Here is a 16,438-nt window from a genome sequence, read left to right as displayed (position 1 = left end):
CCGCAGAAATTGCAAACTGGGCCAAACAGGAGGTTAAAGGCACTGACTCTCCAAGTGGGGAGAGTGTTAGTAAAGCGTCTGGAATGTTGCACCCGAGTACCAGGGTACGAAAACTGAGACACATTTGAGCACGTTTCCCGATCACAAGGTGGATCATACTCTGGGTTCCACATGCATGTTTTAGCTGAAGGAAGAATCCCTTAAACCTGGAGAGTTGAGACCCATGGAATGGGTACCATGCAATATGACTTCAAAGGGTCTGCATTTGCTCACCGATCCTCACCAATCCTATCACTGCTGCGCTTATGCCACTGTACACACGCTTGATTCTCTTTCGGAGACATATAAATCCATAGGTTTTAAGATTCTTACTAATCAGGTATACTCTTAGGCGTTTAATATGGGATGTTGAGTCCACTTCGTTGAGCAAGGAGTAGGTCTTTTGTATTACATATTTGGCTTATGGAACGGTATCTGTGCTAATTTCAATCTCTGGTTTTATGCAGCACCCCAACTCACCTTTTCCCTTAAGCAAGCATAAGTTGGTTTTCTACATTTGAGACCCTGTTCTGTTTTGTAATTCAGTTCCTGTGTAGCCAAGTTTACATTCTGTGTAGTAGTGATATCTTATGATGTTTCGTTTTATGTGTAACTTATTTCCGTAGAATCATCATACCTGAATCCACTCATTATGCTGCTACGGGCCTGATGACATAGATTTCATTGCTGAGTGATATTGCATTGTACGTAAGTACCACAACTTCTTTATCCATTTTTCGCTTTCTGTGATATTGAACTTTTACCATAAAAGAGGTATTTGTAAGCAGAGCCGTCCCAAACTTTGGGTGGCTGTGTCTTTTTGATTTAAATTTCCCTAAGCTATAGGACCATAAGTGGAAGTGCCCTAGTCTCTGTTGCTTTGTTTTTTAGATGTTTCAGGAAACACCATACACTACTCCAGAGTGGCTGTTGTCAATTTACATCCTGCCCATCAGCATAACAAGGCTCCCAGTTCTCCATGGCCTGTCCTGCCTTTCTGGATTTTACACTTTTTTCACATGGACCTTTTTACCGGAGGGCAGTGAGACTTCATTGTAGTGCAGATTTCCTTTGCAAGCTTGCTTGGTTGGCCAAAAAGTGTGTATGCGTTTTTTCCTGAATATATTCAGGAAGAAACGCATACGCCCTTTTTGGCCAAGTGCATCATTGTGGACGTTCTGCTTCTTTTCCTATGCTTTACATGCAATTCCAGTCTGCCTCCTGAAATCGATTTCCTGCAATTCTGCCCCGCTTTCAAGTCCTCTTGGCAGCCTTACTTCAATATATTTTTGGACGATAGCTGTCATTTATAACTCTGCAGGTTTGTGAATTACAGTGTCCCTGAGCTCCTTTCTTCAACTCGCTTTCTAGTGACCTGGCCGCAACACCGCAGGATTGCTTCAGGCCCTAGTGTGGTTCAGGCATGGCATGCTGAGCCTTTGGTTAATTCCTCTTCCTGGTGGGAAATGAGAGTTAAATTTGCCAGTCCAGACACCTCCAGCTAGTCTCTCATTGGTTCTCCCTTTTCCTGTTCATTTTCCACAGAAATTGCAAACTGGGCCAATCAGGAGGTTAAAGGCACTGACTCTCCAAGTGGGGAGAGTGTTAGTAAAGCATCTGGAATGGTGCATCAAAGTAGCAGGGGAAGAAAACTGAGACACATTTGAACACGTTTCCCGATCACAAGGTGCATCATACTCTGGGTTCCACATGCATGTTTTAGCTGAAGGAAGAATCCCTTAAACCTGGAGAGTTGAGACCCATGGAATGGGTACCATGCAATATGACTTCAAAGGGTCTGCATTTGCTCACCGAACCTCACCAGTCCTATCTCTGCTGCGTTTATGCCGCTGTACACACGCTTGATTCTCTTTCGGAGACATATAAATCCATAGGTTTTAAGATTCTTACTAGTCAGGTATATTCTTAGGCGTTTAATATGTGGTGTTGTGTCCACTTCGTTGAGCAAGGAGTAGCTCTTGTCTATTACATATTTGGCTTATGAAACGGTATCTGTGCTAATTTCAATCTCTGGTTTTATGCAGCACCCCAACTCACTTTTCCCCTTAAGCAAGCATAAGTTGGTTTTCTACATTTGAGACCCTGTTCTGTTTTGTAATTCAGTTCCTGTGTAGCCAAGTTTACATTCCATGTAGTAGTGATATCTTATGATGTTTCTTTTTCTGTGTGACTTATTTCACTTAGAATCATCGTACCTGAATCCACTCATTATGTTGCTACGGGCCTGATGACATAGATTTCATTGCTGAGTGATATTGCATTGTACGTAAGTACCACAACTTCTTTATCCATTTTTCGCTTTCTGTGATATTGAACTTGTACTGTAAACGAGGTTTTTGTAAACAGAGCCATCCCAAACTTTGGGTGGCTGTGTCTTTTTTATTTTAATTTCCCTAAACTATAGCACCATAAGTGGAAGTGCCCTAGGCTCTGTTGCTTTGTTTTTTAGATGTTTCAGGAAACACCATACACTTCCCCAGAGTGGCTGTTGACAATTTACATCCCGCCCATCAGCATAACAAGGCTCCCAGTTCTCCATGGCCTGTCCTGCCTTTCTGGATTTTACACTTTTTTCAGATGGCCCATTTGACCGGGGGGCAGTGAGACTTCATTGTAGTGCAGATTTCCTTTGCAAGCTTGCTTGGTTGGCCAAAAAGTGCGTATGCGATTTTTCCTAAATATATTCAGGAAAAAACGCATACACCCTTTTTACCCGAGTGCATCATTGTGGACGTTCTGCCTCTTTTCCTATGCTTTACATGCAATTCCAGTCTACCTCCTGAAATCGGTTTCCTGCAATTCTGCCCCGCTTTCAAGTCCTCTTGGCAGCCTTACTTCAATATATTTTTGGACGATAGCTGTCATTTATAACTCTGCAGGTTTTTGAATGACAGTGTCCCTGAGCTCCTTTCTTCAGCTCGCTTTCTTGTGAGCTGGAGCAACACGGCAGGATTGTTTCAGGCCCTAGGGTGGTTCCGGCATGGCACGCTTAGCCTTTGGTTAATTCCTCTTCCTGGTGGGAAATGAGAGTTAAATTTGCCCGTCCAGAAACCTCTAGCTAGTCTCTCATTGGTTCTCCCTATTCCTGTTGCTTTTCCGCAGAAATTGCAAACTGGGCCAAACAGGAGGTTAAAGGCACTGACTCTCCAAGTGGAGAGAGTGTTAGTAAAGCGTCTGGAGTGTTGCACCCGAGTACCAGGGGATGAAAACTGAGACACATTTGAACACGTTTCCCGATCACATGGTGGATCATACTCTGGGATCCACATGCATGTTTTAGCTGAAGGAAGAATCCCTTAAACCTGGAGAGTTGAGACCCGTGGAATGGGTACCATGCAATATGACTTCAAAGGGTCTGCATTTGCTAACCGAACATCAGCAATCCTATCACTGCTGCGTTTATGCCGCTGTACACACGCTTGATTCTCTTTCAGAGACATATAAATCCATAGGTTTTAAGATTCTTACTAGTCAGGTATATTCTTAGGCGTTTAATATGGGTTGTTGAGTCCACTTCGTTGAGCAAGGAGTAGCTCTTGTCTATTACATATTTGGCTTATGGAACGGTTTCTGTGCTAATTTCAATCTCTGGTTTTATGCAGCACCCCAACTCACCTTTCCCCTTAAGCAAGCATAAGTTGGTTTTCTACATTTGAGACCCTGTTCTGTTTTGTAATTCAGTTCCTGTGTAGCCAAGTTTATATTCCGTGTAGTAGTGATATCTTATGATGTTTCTTTTTCTGTGTGACTTATTTCACTTAGAATCATCGTACCTGAATCCATTCATTATGCTGCTATGGGCCTGATGACGTAGATTTCATTGCTGAGTGATATTGCATTGTACGTAAGTACCACAACTTCTTTATCCATTTTTCGCTTTCTGTGATATTGAACTTGTACCGTAAACGAGGTTCTTGTAAACAGAGCCATCCCAAACTTTGAGGTGGCTGTGTCTTTTTGATTTTAATTTCCCTAAGCTATAGGACCATAAGTGGAAGTGCCCTAGGCTCTGTTGCTTTGTTTTTTAGATGTTTCAGGAAACACCATACACTTCTCCAGAGTGGCTGTTGGCAATTTACATCCCGCCCATCAGCATAACAAGGCTCCCAGTTCTCCATGGCCTGTCCTGCCTTTCTGGATTTTACACTTTTTTCAGATGTCCCTTTTGACCAGAAGGCAGAGAGACTTCATTGTAGTGCAAATTTCTTTTGCAAGCTTGCTTGGTTGGCCAAAAAGTGCGTATGCATTTTTTCCTGAATATATTCAGGAAAAAACGCGTACACCCATTTTGGCCAAGTGCATCATTGTGGACGTACTGCCTCTTTTCCTATGCTTTACATGCAATTCCAGTCTACCTCCTGAAATCGGTTTCCTGCAATTCTGCCCCGCTTTCAAGTGCTCTTGGCAGACTTACTTCAATATATTTTTGGACGATAGCTGTCATTTATAACTCTGCAGGTTTGTGAATGACAGTGCCCCTGAGCTCCTTTCTTCAACTCGCTTTCTTGTGAGCTGGCCGCAACACCACAGGATTGCTTCAGGCCCTAGTGTGGTTCCGGCATGGCAGGCTGAGCCTTTGGTTAATTCCTCTTCCTGGTGGCAAATGAGAGTTAAATTTGCCCACCCAGACACCTCCAGCTAGTCTCTCATTGGTTCTCCCTATTCCGGTTCATCTTACGCAGAAATTGCAAACTGGGCCAAACAGGAGGTTAAAGGCACTGACTCTCCAAGTGGGGAGAGTGTTAGTAAAGCGTCTGGAATATTGCACCCGAGTACCAGGGGACGAAAACTGAGACACATTTGAACACGTTTCCCGATCACACGGTGGATCATACTCTGGGTTCCACATGCATGTTTTAGCTGAAGGAAGAATCCCTTAAACCTGGACAGTTGAGACCCATGGAATGGGTACCATGCAATATGAGTTCAAAGGGTCTGCATTTGCTCACCGATCCTCACCAATCCTATCACTGCTGCATATATGCCACTGTACACACGCTTGATTCTCTTTCGGAAACATATAAATCCATAGGTTTTAAGATTCTTACTAGTCAGGTATATTCTAAGGCGTTTAATATGGGGTGTTGAGTCCACTTCGTTGAGCAAGGAGTAGCTCTTGTCTATTACATATTTGGCTTATGGAACGGTATCTGTGGTAATTTCCATCTCTGGTTTTATGCAGCACCCCAACTCACCTTTCCCCTTAAGCAAGCATATGTTGGTTTTCTACATTTGAGACCCTGTTGTGTTTTGTAATTCAGTTCCTGTGTAGCCAAGTTTACATTCCGTGTCGTAGTGATATCTTATGATGTTTCTTTTTCTGTGTGACTTATTTCACTTAGAATCATCGTACCTGAATCCACTCATTATGCTGCTACGGGCCTGATGACATAGATTTCATTGCTGAGTGATATTGCATTGTACGTAAGTACCACAACTTCTTTATCCATTTTTCGCTTTCTGTGATATTGAACTTGTACCGTAAACGAGGTTCTTGTAAACAGAGCCGTCCCAAACTTTGGGGTGGCTGTGTCTTTTTGATTTTAATTTCCCTAAGCTATAGGACCATAAGTGGAAGTGCCCTAGGCTCTGTTGCTTTGTTTTTTAGATGTTTCAGGAAACAGCATACACTTCTCCAGAGTGGCTGTTGGCAATTTACATCCCGCCCATCAGCATAACAAGGCTCCCAGTTCTCCATGGCCTGTCCTGCCTTTCTGGATTTTACACTTTTTTCAGATGGCCCTTTTGACCGGGGGGCAGTGAGACTTCATTGTAGTGCAGATTTCCTTTGCAAGCTTGCTTGGTTGGCCAAAAAGTGCGTATGCGTTTTTTCCTGAATATATTCAGGAAAAAACGCATACGCCCTTTTTGGCCAAGTGCATCATTGTGGACGTTCTGCCTCTTTTCCTATGCTTTACATGCAATTCCAGTCTACCTCCTGAAATCGGTTTCCTGCAATTCTGCCCCGCTTTCAATCGCTCTTGGCAGACTTACTTCAATATATTTTTGGACGATAGCTGTCATTTATAACTCTGCAGGTTTGTGAATGACAGTGTCCCTGAGCTCCTTTCTTCAACTCGCTTTCTTGTGAGCTGGCCGCAACACCACAGGATTGCTTCAGGCCCTAGTGTGGTTCCTGCATGGCATGCTGAGCCTTTGGTTAATTCCTCTTCCTGGTGGGAAATGAGAGTTAAATTTGCCCAACCAGACACCTCCAGCTAGTCTCTCATTGGTTCTCCCTATTCCGGTTCATCTTACGCAGAAATTGCAAACTGGGCCAAACACGAGGTTAAAGGCACTGACTCTCCAAGTGGGGAGAGTGTTAGTAAAGCATCTGGAATGTTGCACCCGAGTACCAGGGGATGAAAACTGAGACACATTTGAACACGTTTCCCGATCACACGGTGGATCATACTCTGGGTTCCACATGCATGTTTTAGCTGAAGGAAGAATCCCTTAAACCTGGACAGTTGAGACCCATGGAATGGGTACCATGCAATATGACTTCAAAGGGTCTGCATTTGCTCACCGAACCTCACCAATCCTATCACTGCTGCATTTATGCTGCTGTACACACTCCTGATTCTCTTTCGGAGACATATAAATCCATAGGTTTTAAGATTCTTACTAGTCAGGTATATTCTTAGGCGTTTAATATGGGGTGTTGAGTCCACTTCATTGAGCAAGGAGTAGCTCTTGTCTATTACATATTTGGCTTATGGAACGGTATCTGTGCTAATTTCAATCTCTGGTTTTATGCAGCACCCCAACTCACCTTTCCCCTTAAGCAAACATAAGTTGGTTTTCTACATTTGAGACCCTGTTGTGTATTGTAATTCAGTTCCTGTGTAGCCAAGTTTACATTCCGTGTAGTAGTGATGTCTTATGATGTTTCTTTTTCTGTGTGACTTATTTCACTTAGAATCATCGTACCTGAATCCACTCATTATGCTGCTACGGGCCTGATGACATAGATTTCATTGCTGAGTGATATTGCATTGTACGTAAGTACCACAACTTCTTTATCCATTTTTCGCTTTCTGTGATATTGAACTTGTACTGTAAACGAGGTTTTTGTAAACAGAGCCGTCCCAAACTTTGGGGTGGCTGTGTCTTTTTGATTTTAATTTCCTTAAGCTATAGGACCATAAGTGGAAGTGCCCTAGGCTCTGTTGCTTTGTTTTTTAGATGTTTCAGGAAACACCATACACTTCTCCAGAGTGGCTGTTGGCAATTTACAGCCCGCCCAGCAGCATAACAAGGCTCCCAGTTCTCCATGGCCTGTCCTGCCTTTCTGGATTTTACACTTTTTTCAGATGGCCCTTTTGACCGGGGGGCAGTGAGACTTCATTGTAGTGCAGATTTCCTTTGCAAGCTTGCTTGGTTGGCCAAAAAGGGCGTATGCATTTTTTCCTGAATATATTCAGGAAAAAACGCATACGCCCTTTTTGGCCAAGTGCATCATTGTGGACGTTCTGCCTCTTTACCTATGCTTTACATGCAATTCCAGTCTACCTCCTGAAATCGGTTTCCTGCAATTCTGCCCCGCTTTCAAGTCCTCCTGGCAGCCTTACTTCAATATATTTTTTGACGATAGCTGTCATTTATAACTCTGCAGGTTTGTGAATGACAGTGCCCCTGAGCTCCTTTCTTCAACTCACTTTCTTGTGAGCGGGCCGCAATACCGTAGGATTGCTTCAGGCCCTAGTGTGGTTCCGGCATGGCACGCTGAGCCTTTGGATAATTCCTCTTCCTGGTGGGAAATGAGAGTTAAATTTGCCCATCCAGACACCTCCAGCTAGTCTCTCATTGGTTCTCCCTATTCCGTTTCATCTTACGCAGAAATTGCAAAGTGGGCCAAACAGGAGGTTAAAGGCCCTGACTCTCTAAGTGGGGAGAGTGTTAGTAAAGCGCCTGGAATATTGCACCCGAGTACCAAGGGACGAAAACTGAGACACATTACAACACGTTTCCCGATCACATGGTGGATCATACTCTGGGTTCCACATGCATGTTTTAGCTGAAGTAAGAATCCCTTAAACCTGGAGAGTTGAGACCCATGGAATGGGTACCATGCAATATGACTTCAAAGGGTCTGCATTTGCTCACCGAACCTCACCAATCCTATCACTGCTGCGTTTATGCCACTTTACACACGCTTGATTCTCTTTCGGAGACATATAAATCCATGGGTTTTAAGATTCTTACTAGTCAGGTATATTCTTAGGCGTTTAATATGGGGTGTTGAGTCCACTTCGTTGAGCAAGGAGTAGCTCTTGTCTATTACATATTTGGCTTATGGAACGGTATCTGTGGTAATTTCCATCTCTGGTTTTATGCAACACCCCAACTCACCTTTCCCCTTAAGCAAGCATAAGTTGGTTTTCTACATTTGAGACCCTGTTATGTTTTGTAATTCAGTTCCTGTGTAGCCAAGTTTACATTCCGTGTAGTAGTGATATCTTATGATGTTTCTTTTTCTGTGTGACTTATTTCACTTAGAATCATCGTACCTGAATCCACTCATTATGCTGCTACGGGCCTGATGACGTAGATTTCATTGCTGATTGATATTGCATTGTACGTAAGTACCACAACTTCTTTATCCATTTTTCGCTTTCTGTGATATTGAACTTGTACCGTAAACGAGGTTCTTGTAAACAGAGCCGTCCCAAACTTTGGGATGGCTGTGTCTTTTTGATTTTAATTTCCCTAATCTATAGGACCATAAGTGGAAGTGCCCTAGGCTCTGTTGCTTTGTTTTTTGGATGTTTCAGGAAACACCATACACTTCTCCAGAGTGTCTGTTGGCAATTTACATCCCGCCCATCAGCATAACAAGGCTCCCAGTTCTCCATTCCCTGTCCTGCCTTTCTGGATTTTACACTTTTTTCAGATGGCCCTTTTGACCGGGGGCAGTGAGACTTCATTGTAGTGCAGATTTCCTTTGCAAGCTTGCTTGGTTGGCCAAAAAGGGCGTATGCGTTTTTTCCTGAATATATTCAGGAAAAAACGCATACGCCCTTTTTGGCCAAGTGCATCATTGTGGACGTTCTGCCTCTTTTCCTATGCTTTACATGTAATTCCAGTCTACCTCCTGAAATCGGTTTCCTGCAATTCTGCCCCGCTTTCAGGTCATCTTGGTAGCCTTACTTCAATATATTTTTGGAGGATAGCTGTCATTTATAACTCTGCATGTTTGTGAATAACACTGCCCCTGAGCTCCTTTCTTCAACTCGCCTTCTTGTGAGCTGGCCGCAACACCACAGGATTGCTTCAGGCCCTAGTGTGGTTCCTGCATGGCACGCTGAGCCTTTGGTTAATTCCTCTTCCTGGTGGGAAATGAGAGTTAAATTTGCCCGTCCAGACACCTCCAGCTAGTCTCTCATTGGTTCTCCCTATTCCGGTTCATCTTACGCAGAAATTGCAAACTGGGCCAAACAGGTGGTTAAAGGCAGTGACTCTGCAAGTGGGGAGAGTGTTAGTAAAGCCTCTGGAATGTTGCACCCGAGTACCAGGGGACGAAAACTGAGAAAAATTTGAACACGTTTCCCGATCACACGGTGGATCATACTCTGGCTTCCACATGCATGTTTTAGCTGAAGGAAGTATCCCTTAAACCTGGAGAGTTGAGACCCATGGAATGGGTACCATGCAATATGACTTCAAAGGGTCTGCATTTGCTCACTGAACCTCACCAATCCTATCACTGCTGCATTTATGCCGCTGTACACACGCTTCATTCTCTTTCGGAGACATATAAATCTATAGGTTTTAAGATTCTTACTAGTCAGGTATATTCTTAGGCGTTTAATATGGGGTGTTGAGTCCACTTCGTAGAGCAAGTAGTAGCTCTTGTCTATTACATATTTGGCTTATGGAACGGTATCTGTGCTAATTTCCATCTCTGGTTTTATGCAGCACCCCAACTCACCTTTCCCCTTAAGCAAGCATAAGTTGGTTTTCTACATTTGAGACCCTGTTCTGTTTTGTAATTCAGTTCCTGTGTAGCCAAGTTTACATTCCGTGTAGTAGTGATATCTTATGATGTTTCTTTTTCTGTGTGACTTATTTCACTTAGAATCATCGTACCTGAATCCACTCATTATGCTGCTACGGGCCTGTTGACATAGATTTCATTGCTGAGTGATATTGCCTTGTACGTAAGTACCACAACTTCTTTATCCATTTTTCGCTTTCTGTGATATTGAACTTGTACCGTAAACGAGGTTCTTGTAAACAGATCCATCCCAAACTTTGGGATGGCTGTGTCTTTTTGATTTTAATTTCCCTAAGCTATAGGAGCATAAGTTGAAGCGCCCTAGGCTCTGTTGCTTTGTTTCTTAGATGTTTCAGGAAACACCATACACTTCTCCAGAGTGGCTGTTGGCAATTTACATCCCGCCAATCAGCATAACAAGGCTCCCAGTTCTCCATGGCCTGTCCTGCCTTTCTGGATTTTACACTTTTTTCAGATGTCCCTTTTGACCAGGGGGTAGAGAGACTTCTTTGTAGTGCAAATTTCCTTTGAAAGCTTGCTTGGTTGGCCAAAAAGGGCATATGCTTTTTTTCCTGAATATATTCAGGAAAAAACGCATATGCGCTTTTTGTCCAAGTGCATCATTGTGGACGTTCTGCCTCTTTTCCTATGCTTTACATGCAATTCCAGTCTACCTCCTGAAATAGGTTTCCTGCAATTCTGCCCCGCTTTCAAGTGCTCTTGGCAGACTTACTTCAATATATTTTTGGATGATAGCTGTCATTTATAACTCTGCAGGTTTGTGAATGAGAGTGCCCCTGAGCTCCTTTCTTCAACTCGCTTTCTTGTGAGCTGGCCGCAACACCGCCGGATTGCTTCAGGCCCTAGTGTGGTTCCGGCATGGCACACTGAGCCTTTGGTTAATTCCTCTTCCTGGTGGGAAATGAGAGTTAAATTTGCCCGTCCAGACACCTCCAGCTAGTTTCTCATTGGTTCTCCCTATTCCTGCTCATCTTCCGCAGAAATTGCAAACTGGGACAAGCAGGAGGTTAAAGGCACTGACTCTCCAAGTGGGGAGAGTGTTAGTAAAGCTTCTGGAATGTTGCACCCGAGTACCAGGGGACGAAAACTGAGACACATTTGAACACGTTTCCCGATCACACGGTGGATCATACTCTGGGTTCCACATGCATGTTTTAGCTGAAGGAAGAATCCCTTAAACCTGGAGAGTTGAGACCCATGGAATGGGTACCATGCAATATGACTTCAACGGGTCTGCATTTGCTCACCGATCCTCACCAATCCTATCACTGCTGCGTTTATGCTGCTCTACACGCGCTTGATTCACTTTTGGAGACATATAAATCCATAGGTTTTAAGATTCTTACTAGTCAGGTATATTCTTAGGTGTTTAATATGGGGTGTTGAGTCCACTTCGTTGAGCAAGGAGTAGCTCTTGTCTATTACATATTTGGCTTATGGAACGGTATCTGTGCTAATTTCAATCTCTGGTTTTATGCAGCACCCCAACTCACCTTTCCCCTTAAGCAAGCATAAGTTGGTTTTCTACATTTGAGACCCTGTTCTGTTTTGTAATTCAGTTCCTGTGTAGCCAAGTTTACATTCCGTGTAGTAGTGATATCTTATGATGTTTCTTTTTCTGTGTGACTTATTTCACTTAGAATCATCGTACCTGAATCCACTCATTATGCTGCTACGGGCCTGATGACATAGATTTCATTGCTGAGTGATACTGCATTGTACGTAAGTACCACAACTTCTTTATCCATTTTTCGCTTTCTGTGATATTGAACTTGTACTGTAAACGAGGTTCTTGTAAACAGAGCCATCCCAAACTTTGGGGTGCCTGTGTCTTTTTGATTTTAATTTCCCTAAGCTATAGTACCATAAGTGGAAGTGCCCTAGGCTCTGTTGCTTTGTTTCTTAGATGTTTCAGGAAACACCATACACTTCTCCAGAGTGGCTGTTGGCAATTTACATCCCGCCCATCAGCATAACAAGGCTCCCAGTTCTCCATTCCCTGTCCTGCCTTTCTGGATTTTACACTTTTTTCAGATGGCCCTTTTGACCGGGGGCAGTGAGACTTCATTGTAGTGCAGATTTCCTTTGCAAGCTTGCTTGGTTGGCCAAAAAGGGCGTATGCGTTTTTTCCTGAATATATTCAGGAAAAAACGCATACGCCCTTTTTGGCCAAGTGCATCATTGTGGACGTTCTGCCTCTTTTCCTATGCTTTACATGTAATTGCAGTCTACCTCCTGAAATCGGTTTCCTGCAATTCTGCCCCGCTTTCAGGTCATCTTGGTAGCCTTACTTCAATATATTTTTGGAGGATAGCTGTCATTTATAACTCTGCATGTTTGTGAATAACACTGCCCCTGAGCTCCTTTCTTCAACTCGCCTTCTTGTGAGCTGGCCGCAACACCACAGGATTGCTTCAGGCCCTAGTGTGGTTCCTGCATGGCACGCTGAGCCTTTGGTTAATTCCTCTTCCTGGTGGGAAATGAGAGTTAAATTTGCCCGTCCAGACACCTCCAGCTAGTCTCTCATTGGTTCTCCCTATTCCGGTTCATCTTACGCAGAAATTGCAAACTGGGCCAAACAGGTGGTTAAAGGCAGTGACTCTGCAAGTGGGGAGAGTGTTAGTAAAGCCTCTGGAATGTTGCACCCGAGTACCAGGGGACGAAAACTGAGAAAAATTTGAACACGTTTCCCGATCACACGGTGGATCATACTCTGGCTTCCACATGCATGTTTTAGCTGAAGGAAGTATCCCTTAAACCTGGAGAGTTGAGACCCATGGAATGGGTACCATGCAATATGACTTCAAAGGGTCTGCATTTGCTCACTGAACCTCACCAATCCTATCACTGCTGCATTTATGCCGCTGTACACACGCTTCATTCTCTTTCGGAGACATATAAATCTATAGGTTTTAAGATTCTTACTAGTCAGGTATATTCTTAGGCGTTTAATATGGGGTGTTGAGTCCACTTCGTAGAGCAAGTAGTAGCTCTTGTCTATTACATATTTGGCTTATGGAACGGTATCTGTGCTAATTTCCATCTCTGGTTTTATGCAGCACCCCAACTCACCTTTCCCCTTAAGCAAGCATAAGTTGGTTTTCTACATTTGAGACCCTGTTCTGTTTTGTAATTCAGTTCCTGTGTAGCCAAGTTTACATTCCGTGTAGTAGTGATATCTTATGATGTTTCTTTTTCTGTGTGACTTATTTCACTTAGAATCATCGTACCTGAATCCACTCATTATGCTGCTACGGGCCTGTTGACATAGATTTCATTGCTGAGTGATATTGCCTTGTACGTAAGTACCACAACTTCTTTATCCATTTTTCGCTTTCTGTGATATTGAACTTGTACCGTAAACGAGGTTCTTGTAAACAGATCCATCCCAAACTTTGGGATGGCTGTGTCTTTTTGATTTTAATTTCCCTAAGCTATAGGAGCATAAGTTGAAGCGCCCTAGGCTCTGTTGCTTTGTTTCTTAGATGTTTCAGGAAACACCATACACTTCTCCAGAGTGGCTGTTGGCAATTTACATTCCGCCAATCAGCATAACAAGGCTCCCAGTTCTCCATGGCCTGTCCTGCCTTTCTGGATTTTACACTTTTTTCAGATGTCCCTTTTGACCAGGGGGTAGAGAGACTTCTTTGTAGTGCAAATTTCCTTTGAAAGCTTGCTTGGTTGGCCAAAAAGGGCATATGCTTTTTTTCCTGAATATATTCAGGAAAAAACGCATATGCGCTTTTTGTCCAAGTGCATCATTGTGGACGTTCTGCCTCTTTTCCTATGCTTTACATGCAATTCCAGTCTACCTCCTGAAATAGGTTTCCTGCAATTCTGCCCCGCTTTCAAGTGCTCTTGGCAGACTTACTTCAATATATTTTTGGATGATAGCTGTCATTTATAACTCTGCAGGTTTGTGAATGAGAGTGCCCCTGAGCTCCTTTCTTCAACTCGCTTTCTTGTGAGCTGGCCGCAACACCGCCGGATTGCTTCAGGCCCTAGTGTGGTTCCGGCATGGCACACTGAGCCTTTGGTTAATTCCTCTTCCTGGTGGGAAATGAGAGTTAAATTTGCCCGTCCAGACACCTCCAGCTAGTTTCTCATTGGTTCTCCCTATTCCTGCTCATCTTCCGCAGAAATTGCAAACTGGGACAAGCAGGAGGTTAAAGGCACTGACTCTCCAAGTGGGGAGAGTGTTAGTAAAGCTTCTGGAATGTTGCACCCGAGTACCAGGGGACGAAAACTGAGACACATTTGAACACGTTTCCCGATCACACGGTGGATCATACTCTGGGTTCCACATGCATGTTTTAGCTGAAGGAAGAATCCCTTAAACCTGGAGAGTTGAGACCCATGGAATGGGTACCATGCAATATGACTTCAACGGGTCTGCATTTGCTCACCGATCCTCACCAATCCTATCACTGCTGCGTTTATGCTGCTCTACACGCGCTTGATTCACTTTTGGAGACATATAAATCCATAGGTTTTAAGATTCTTACTAGTCAGGTATATTCTTAGGTGTTTAATATGGGGTGTTGAGTCCACTTCGTTGAGCAAGGAGTAGCTCTTGTCTATTACATATTTGGCTTATGGAACGGTATCTGTGCTAATTTCAATCTCTGGTTTTATGCAGCACCCCAACTCACCTTTCCCCTTAAGCAAGCATAAGTTGGTTTTCTACATTTGAGACCCTGTTCTGTTTTGTAATTCAGTTCCTGTGTAGCCAAGTTTACATTCCGTGTAGTAGTGATATCTTATGATGTTTCTTTTTCTGTGTGACTTATTTCACTTAGAATCATCGTACCTGAATCCACTCATTATGCTGCTACGGGCCTGATGACATAGATTTCATTGCTGAGTGATACTGCATTGTACGTAAGTACCACAACTTCTTTATCCATTTTTCGCTTTCTGTGATATTGAACTTGTACTGTAAACGAGGTTCTTGTAAACAGAGCCATCCCAAACTTTGGGGTGCCTGTGTCTTTTTGATTTTAATTTCCCTAAGCTATAGTACCATAAGTGGAAGTGCCCTAGGCTCTGTTGCTTTGTTTCTTAGATGTTTCAGGAAACACCATACACTTCTCCAGAGTGGCTGTTGGCAATTTACATCCCGCCCATCAGCATAACAAGGCTCCCAGTTCTCCATGGCCTGTCCTGCCTTTCTGGATTTTACACTTTTTTCAGATGGCCCTTTTTACCGGGGGGCAGTGAGACTTCATTGTAGTGCAGATTTCCTTTTCAAGTTTGCTTGGTTGGCCAAAAAGGGCGTATGCATTTTTTCCTGAATATATTCAGGAAAAAACGCATACGCCGTTTATGGCCAAGTGCATCATTGTGGACGTCCTGCCTCTTTTCCTATGCTTTACATGCAATTCCAGTCTACGTCCTGAAATCGGTTTCCTGCAATTCTGCCCTTCTTTCAAGTCCACTTGGAAGCCTTACTTCAATATATTTTTGGACGATAGCTGTCATTTATAACTCTGCAGGTTTGTGAATTACAGTGCCCCTGAGCTCCTTTCTTCAACTCGCTTTCTTGTTAGCTGGCCGCAACACCGCAGGATTGCTTCAGGCCCTAGTGTGGTTCCGGCATGGCATGCTGAGCCTTTGGTTAATTCCTCTTCCTGGTGGGAAATGAGAGTTAAATTTGCCCATCCAGACACCTCCAGCTAGTGTCTCATTGGTTCTCCCTATTCCTGTTCATCTTCCGCAGAAATTGCAAACTGGGCCAAACAGGAGGTTAAAGGCAATGACTCTCCAAGTGGGGAGAGTGTTAGTAAAGCATCTGGAATGTTGCACCCGAGTACCAGGGGACGAAAACTGAGACACATTTGAACACGTTTCCTGATCACACGGTGGATCATACTCTGGGTTCCACATGCATGTTTTAGCTGAAGGAAGAATCCCTTAAACCTGGAGAGTTGAGACCCATGGAATGGGTACCATGCAATATGACTTCAGAGGGTCTGCATTTGCTCACCGATCTTCACAAATCCTATCACTGCTGCGTTTATGCCACTGTACACACGCTTGATTCTCTTTTGGAGACATATAAATCCATAGGTTTTAAGATTCTTACTAGTCAGGTATATTCTTAGGCGTTTAATATGGGGTGTTGAGTCCACTTCGTTGAGCAAGGAGTAGCTCTTGTCTATTATATATTTGGCTTATGGAACGGTATCTGTGCTAATTTCAATCTCTGGTTTTATGCAGCACCCCAAGTCACCTTTCCCCTTAAGCAAGCATAAGTTGGTTTTCTACATTTGAGACCCTGTTCTGTTTTGTAATTCAGTTCCTGTGTAGCCAAGTTTACATTCCGTGTAGTAGTGATATCTTATGATGTTTCTTTTT

General features: G+C 43.5%; 1 long non-coding RNA gene across 2 annotated transcripts in view; it reads left to right on the top strand.

Annotated features, from left to right (window-relative positions):
- Positions 1-14,965, top strand: part of LOC125963539 (uncharacterized) — a 163,605-nt gene extending 148,640 nt beyond the window's left edge. For both annotated transcript variants that reach the window (XR_007475614.1, XR_007475613.1), the window contains 2 exons: positions 11,722-11,803; positions 14,881-14,965. This is a non-coding gene — a long non-coding RNA (uncharacterized LOC125963539). The remainder of the gene's footprint in view (positions 1-11,721; positions 11,804-14,880) is intronic.
- Positions 14,966-16,438: the final 1,473 nt, after the last annotated feature.

Source organism: Orcinus orca, chromosome 2 (assembly GCF_937001465.1).
Source record: "Orcinus orca chromosome 2, mOrcOrc1.1, whole genome shotgun sequence".
Classification (NCBI taxonomy): Eukaryota; Metazoa; Chordata; class Mammalia; order Artiodactyla; family Delphinidae; genus Orcinus; species Orcinus orca.
Note: the sequence above shows the minus strand (reverse complement) of the source record. Positions and strands in the feature narration are given on the sequence as shown.